Source organism: Elephantulus edwardii, unplaced genomic scaffold (assembly GCF_000299155.1).
Source record: "Elephantulus edwardii isolate Elephantulus edwardi_28Jun2011 unplaced genomic scaffold, EleEdw1.0 scaffold00003, whole genome shotgun sequence".
In the NCBI taxonomy this organism is placed as follows: domain Eukaryota; kingdom Metazoa; phylum Chordata; class Mammalia; order Macroscelidea; family Macroscelididae; genus Elephantulus; species Elephantulus edwardii.
The window spans coordinates 40,038,793-40,046,717 of NW_006399753.1; the positions used below are offsets into that span (position 1 = coordinate 40,038,793).

A 7,925-nucleotide genomic window follows, 5' to 3' on the forward strand; every position below is an offset into this window, starting at 1 on the left:
TCCTAGGTCCATAATGCACTTTGAATTGGTTTTTTGTGTATGGAGTGAGGTTTGGGTATTGCTTGAGTTTTCTGTAGATAGTTTTCCGATTTTGCCAACACCATTTGTTAAAAAGACTGTTTTTTTCCCCACATAACTGATTTCATAAAAAATAAAAATCAGTTGGCTAAAGGTAGATGGGCTGATTTCCAGCTTCTCAATTCTATTCCATTGATCTATGTGTCTGCCATTGTACCAGTACCACACTGTCTTGACCACCAAGGCAGTGTGCCTCCTACCTTGTTTCTCTTTTTAAGGAATGTTTTGCTTATTGGGGCCTCTTTCCATTTAAATGAAATTGGAGATTGCCTTTTCCATCTCATTGAAGAATGGAATTGGTATTTGTCTTGGGATTGCAAATGATGTGCAGATTGCCTTTGGTAGTGTCATTTTCACAATGTTGAGTCTTCCTATCCATAAGCAAGGTATATTCTTCCATTTTTCCAGGTTTCTTTTTGTTTCTCCACAAAGATTTTTTTTTTGCATTTTTAAGATTTTGTATTATGGTGAAATACACATAAAAAAACATGCCATGGCATGCATTTTATGACAAAAAAATGTGATGTTGTTCTTGTTGTTGTTAAAATGATAAAGTGTCTCTATACTTACAGAAACAGATGCTACTTAAATGCACCTTTGCTGTAGAATTAGCCTAATTTTGTGAAAATTTATTAAGATAGCTAATAATACAAAAATAAATACTATATCTGGCAACTTAGTTATTAGGAAAATCATGGTTTATGTCAGAAAAGGAGTAGTTTTACTATTCTACTTTTCTATGAAATAATACATACAAATATCTCTATTTTAAATGTTAACTTTCAAAGTCAACGTTTGAAAAATGGATGGCATCTTTTTTAACAAATTTTGTACAGCACCAGAAAACATTTTCCTTTACATTTAAAATGCTTATGACTTGCATTGATGACAAAACTGTTAGAGACAGTAATACAAACACTGACAAATAGCTAGTTCTTATTACCATAAAGACACTGAAGTGTTACATCTACCTCCTATTCTGGTATTTGATATCCTAAACTAAATATTCTTTTAATTTTTATTTTAAATTTATTTATTTAATATGTTTAAATAAATATTTTTGAATTATTAAATAAAGAAAAGAAATATATTTATTTCTTTTATTTTAAAATATTTTCAAATGAAGGGTATAATTTACTATAATAAAATATAAAATATAGAGTATAATTCTTTTTTTGAAGCCAGCTATCACATGTCACCTGTAAATGCCTTTATAAGTGCTATCTATAATTTCTAACATTTAAAAGGGTAAATCTTTTCATAAGTTTTAGGTGAAAATGTATCTGTGAAAGAAGTTTTCATCTAGTTTATCTGGAATGGTTAGAGGATGATAGCACAATTTTTCTTCAGCCTAAGTATGTATTGAGGTTTTGTTGTATGTTAAAGTGTCTGTGAGTTTGAGGCCATTCGTGATTATCATTGTTGTTGTGGTGTACCATAGAGTTAGACCCTCCACATAGCTGACCCTCCACAGGTAGTTAATCACATGGGAGGAGATTGCCTTGCCCATCCTTCTCTCACGAAGCAGCTGATGGATTTGAAGCATGTGCCTTTAGGATTGAAGTGCAGCTTCTTACTGAGAGTATGAAATTAAAAATCTTTGCTCACTTAATTGGTGTACGACAAAGACACAAATTTTCCTTTTTGTTTCATTGATTGAATCACATCAACACATGTTTTTACTACTATAAGTCTTCTTCAGTTACAGACATAAACTTAAATAATTGTGAGTAAATTTAAACAAAATACATGCAAGTGTGATGTATACTGTTAAAAGAATGTATAATCCTATGGTATGATCCTCTTACGAAAGCTAAAATATATATTCAGAGTCAGATCTGAATTATTATACAACTTATTCTCTTTTCTTCCATACCAATACAATCCATTCAAACAAATAAAATACGTGTTCCAAATAATGCACACATAATAAATACATATAATGTTGTTGCTGTTAGCTACTATCAATTGCACTCTGATTCACGATGATTCCTTGCACAAATAACAGAAACACTGCCTGGTCCTGCATCAACACTGTGATCTACAGAATAGCCTTCATCTACTGGGTTTTCACTGGGCAATTTCAGAACTGTGTGTATGCAGATTTGTGTATTCATGTGTCATTCTGAATAATTTAAAAATGACAACAACCATGACAAGATTGATTAGCAAATGTTTTAAAGCAATAGTTGTACTTCCTTTTACATGTTTATTTGAAAATCTCATTACATCCAAAATGCCAACAGTATGCTACTGCTTCTCCATCTTTGATTTAAACACAGCACTGTAGATAATTTCCATAAGGCGAATTTGCTCTTTGAAAAATGAAATATGGTGGTAGAATCCCATTTTCAAATAATTTAAAATCAACATGTATATCCCTGGTAACTAATCCATATATTACTCATCAACTGTTAAACAATTCATGGAATTATATACTTTAATAATAATAATTTCCCTCCCTTTATTGACAAGGAAAAGAGAAAAAAACATACTTCTTAATAATTATCTTATGATCAATGTAATCATGAACTTCCAAAATAAAAACTGAAAAATTGTTCCTGTATCCCTGCTATTCACCATAGGGCCCTGAATTCTACATATTTGTACAGAGACTCTAATTTTTAGATTAAATTCATAAGAATCATAATAACATGAGTAACTGGATGGGTTTAATACATAGATTCATTCAATCTCTGACATGCTTTCACTTTATTACAATTACACTCAGTAAATAGGGATGAATATATCTCTGCTTTAAAAATGAACATATTTTAAGGAAATTTCTACAAATTTTCTTTAGCCTTATATAATCTTAGACATGTATTTGTTGTTGTTGTTGTTGTTATGTGCCGTTGAGTCTCATAGTGACCTTATGTCTTGCGACTCATAGTGACCTTATGTACAACAGCCCTAAACTCTGCTCTATCCTGTGCCAATCGCACTGCCTCTGACACACCCATCTCAATTACCCCAGTCATTGAATCAATCCACCTCATAGAGGGTCTTCCCTTCCTGCGCTGTCCCTCCACCCTCCCAAGCATGATGTCCCTCTCCAAGGACCTGTCCCTCCTGGCAGCATGTCCAAAGTATGTCAGACGAAGCCTCAGAATCCTTGCCTCCAAGGAGTAGCCTGGTTTAACCCTCTCCAGGATGAATCTGTTTGTTTTCTTGGCAGTCCATGGTATATTCAATACTCTTCTCCAGCACCACAACTCAAAGGTATCAATTCTCATTCTATCGTCCCTAGTCATTGTCCAACTCTCTGATGCATAGCAAGTGATTGCAAAGACCATGGCCTGTATCAGACACACCTTAGTCTCCATAGACACACCGTTGCTCTTGAGTACTTTAGAGAGGTCCCTAACAGCAGACTTTCCCATTGCAATATGTTTTTTCATTTCCTGGCTGCTGGTGCCAAGAGTGTTGACCGTGGATCCAAGCAAACTGATGCTGTGAACAATCTCAATCTCTTCACCATCCATCCTGATGCTGCCACTTGGTCCAGTGGTGAGAATCTTTGTCTTCTTGACATTGAGCCTCAGTCCATACTGAAGGCTGCAGTCCTTGACCCTCTGCAGCCAGTTTATCAGGTCCTCCTCAGTTTCAAGGAGCATGGTTGGGTCATCTGCATAATTCAGATCTTCCACCAATCCTGACGCCACACTTCTCCTCATAGAACCCAGCCTCTTGGATTATCTGCTCTGCATACAGGTTGAAAAGATATGGAGATAGGACGCATCCCTGGCATACACCCTTCCCAATTTTGAACCATGCAGTGTTACCCTGCTCTGTTCTGACCACTGCCTCTTCGTCCAAGTATAGGCTTCGCATTAGCACGATTAAATGTTCTGGGATTCCCTTTCTTCTCAGAGTCAGCCACAGTTTGTTATGATCCACACAGTCAAACACATTTGCATAATCAATGAAACACAGATATACGTACTTAGGAAGGGATAATATGGAGAACTTTCTTAACTACACTCTAGTTCTCTCATTTCTTTTCTGTTGTCTCATTGTTGTGGTTGTGTACCACCCTAGAACTGGAACTGACCCATAGGTGACCCTCCAGCAGATTTTCAGAGGCAGTTAATCACAAGGGAGGAGATTGATCATCCTTCTCCCACAAAGTAGATGGTGGCCTTGAACTATGTTCCTTCAGGATTATAGTGTAGTTTCTTGCCACTAGGCCACCAGCACTCCTAGAGTCTCATTGTTGTTGTTGTTGTTGATTGCCTTCAAGTCAAGCACGGCTTATAGCAACCCTATGAAAAAAAGGCATGAAATCCTCTACAACTACCGACCTTTATTAAAGTTCATAGAGTTTCCAGAGGCATGTTATTTAGGAAGTAGTTGCCACTCCAGAGACTCAATTAATATCACAGAGTCTCTAGATGATACAAAGAGTTAAGAACTTGACTATAACAGAAAGATTGGCAATTCAAACCTTCCCCGTTGTTTTTCAGAAGACATTCATGGCTGTCTGATTCTGAAAGGTGACAATCTTGAAATCTCAACTCTAAACTCACGATCTCCATGAGTTGGACTTAACTGACTAGCATTTGGTAACAAGAATAGTATAAAAAGAACCCAAAACAAAAAACACTAAACCAGCAAATTTTACCCAAACCAGCAAATTTTACCACAAAAGGCATTAGGATTATTGATGACAAATTAAGTCAAGGCTGGAAAATTAATTTTATTTGTGGTTTTTACTTTACAGGATCTATGATTACTGTTCCTGATACTCCGAATCCAAATGTTTGTTATTTATCCCTGGTTGGAGAGATATATCTAATGAGTACTGTGGATAAGAATTGAGACCTAGGGAGATAAAGCAGAACTGAAAAAAAATCAAAACAAAACAATACAGTTTCCATATAAAAGTCTTCACAGGAAACACAAACAGAGAAAAAGGACAAACTAGCTCATAAACTGCCTAGTTATTATACATCTCGGTGGGGAAAATGTTTTTAAAATTCAGGTGTCAAAGAGCAAGGTGATATCAGTTTTGACTGAATCTGTGTGAATTCAGTTTCCTGAATTCATAAGGTGTTATCACAGGGTTCTGCTGTGGTTAATTTGCAAAGAAATGCCAAACACAATAAGACAGAGAATAGAAATAACACAATAACAAACAGCAGAGTCCTTAAAATAAGAACTTTAATTGTGGTATAAAAGATAATGAATTACTTTTTCTTCTCCCCTATGCAAATATAAATTAACTTGTCACTATAATCAATTTCTCTTCAAAGAATTTTTTATATATTGGTAAGAAATATAAAATATGGTATTTACAATCTATTTCCACATTTCCATAGAGAAGAGAAAAACATTATTCAGGAAATTTAATGATGCAGGCCTAATGTTACCACCAAGGTCTTTTGATGTTGGAAAAACTTGGGGATCAATTTCTGTAGTTGAACAATCACATCACCACCTCACAGTGGACTCCAGATTAAAGATAAAAGTTATATTTAGCAAATTTATACCATATACCAGGAAGACTGAAGTGGCCAAGAATTCCACCCTACTTGTGTCTACAATCAACAAAAGCCAAAGACACACTGCAGGATGTCAATTTGAGGGCTAAGGTACAAGTGACCCAAGCCATGATTGTCTCAACTGTGTCACATGTGTAGGAAGGTGGGACAATGAATAAGATATAAAGAAAGAACGGACGGCTTTAAATTGTGATGTTGGTGAAGCATACTGAATATTCCCTGCACTGCCAAAACGACAAACAGCTCTGTTCTGGAAGAAGGATAGCCAGACTGCTTATTAGAAGTAGGGATGGTAAGACTTCGTTTTATACACTCTACACAAGCTATCAGAAGGGGCTAGTCTCTCCAGATAGAACATGTTTGGTAATGTATGTTGTTGTTGTGCACCATAGAGTCAGAATCAATCCACAGCTGACCCTTCAGCGGGTTTATAGAGGCAGTTTAATTCTATGGAAGGAAATTGCCCATCCTTCTCCCATGGAGTGATTAGTGGCCTCAAACCATCTGTCTTTGGGATTACAGCATAGCTTCTTACCACTAGGCCAAGGTGAAGACCTTAATTTTTTTTAATTTTATTTAAAAATATTTTTTTGGTTTTCATAGAATAATTCATTTACATTATATTTCATTCACATACATTCTGTTTTATACAATCTTTCATTTACATTTTGTTTGATACAATCATTCATAAATGTTCTATTTTACATTATTTTTTCCTTTGTCAATTTTCTTTTTTCACATGAATTTACACTGTAGTTGTTCAAGCTTTATGGATCAAGCACGACAGAGACTGTGAAAATGATGTGGGACCAAACAGCATTCCATTATATATAGTGTGAAGTTGTATATGGGGACCTCACAACAACAATAGTTCATGGCAAATTTAGTATATTATTGTTTTTAATCCTCATAACAAATCCATGATGTGAGACTATTGTTTTCACTTTACTATAGGTTCATTAAATGAGACTCAAAATAATTATGTATTGTTTTCATAATCTTTCAGTTAACAATCACTAGAATATAGACTAAAACCAGGACCACAGGCTTCTGAACCTTTGTTTGCTTGTTCTTTCATTATAGCACAGGGATGAGAAGAGATCGGCTCTTGGATCAACTACTTATTACTATATGGGGGAATATTAGGTAAGCTCCATTATTTCCTTGAATATTCACTGTTTAATATAAAAGTACAAAATTATAATCATTTTATCTACTACATGGAGTTGTGGTATCTGAACTAAAGGATGGCTGTAATAGAAGTATAAGGAAAGGAAAATCAGCTATAAAGAAATATATCATTCCTTTTTTGCTATATTTTTAATCATTTATTAAACTTTTTTATGGTTTGTTGTTAACAGTGGGGCTGTTATCCAGTCAGTGTGGAGGAGCAGTGCTATTTTCCTTTAAATCATTGAATTCTAGTGTCTCGTGAGTAGAACTGTACTAATACCAAAAATCTACTGTTGTCAGATCTACTCATATTCATAGTGACCTTACAGAACAGAGGAGTTCTGCTGGCATAGTCCGTACCTTGTTGAACTGCTAGCTAGACATCTCCAGCGCTTCAGATCCACCAGCCACTCTATAGAAGATGGGCAGTGCCCTCCTGTGAAGATTTAGACTCAGAAATCTGATAGAAGGTTGCTGATTAGGAATCAAAGTCTGAGTCTTTAGGACAGAGAAGAACTGTCCCCTCAGGCCTCCAAAGCTGTGATTTCTATGGAAGTGGACTGGCACATCTTTCTTCCTCAAAGTGGAATGTCCAAGAGGTTCAAACTGCTGACCTTTTATTTAGAAACCAAGTGCTTAACCATTTGTACCTAAGAGAATTGAGGCAAAACTGAAAAGGACTGAACCTTGAGATGACACATGTTTCTTACAGCTTCCAAACTGATGTGACCTAAAGTGTCTTCAGTTTAGCATAAACATTGTTCTGTCAGTTCAGAGGGGGGCTTTGTCCTTCAATTAATCATCACTCTTGAGGAAAATCCTCAAGATGATGAACCCAGCCGTCAGGCCTCTCGGTTGAGGCAGGGAAAGTGAGGGGCATTGGGAACAGACCACAGAAGGGGCTGCATCCTGGGAATGGCCTTGTTGGGAAACAGAGTGATTAGATTTTAATAGTCTATTATTACTCGTAAAATGTGTATATATTACGTATTTTGTAAAGCTGGATCAGAGGGAACTATAAAACCACACAACTGAGAAAAATGCTTCCTAACACAGTACCTTATGCAGCAGTCAATTAAAAGATCTATGAGGTTAGGGTCACCAAACTCTTTAAATGACAGAGCTGCACAGAAGACCGTGATGAACCACACCTGCCCCCATGCTGCTCGT

The 7,925-nt window shown here is 35.9% G+C and overlaps 1 protein-coding gene across 2 annotated transcripts in view; it reads right to left on the reverse strand.

Annotated features, from left to right (window-relative positions):
• LOC102858384 (fibroblast growth factor 14-like) overlaps positions 1-7,925 on the reverse strand; it is a 936,720-nt gene that overhangs the window by 150,771 nt on the left and 778,024 nt on the right. The window lies entirely within an intron of this gene.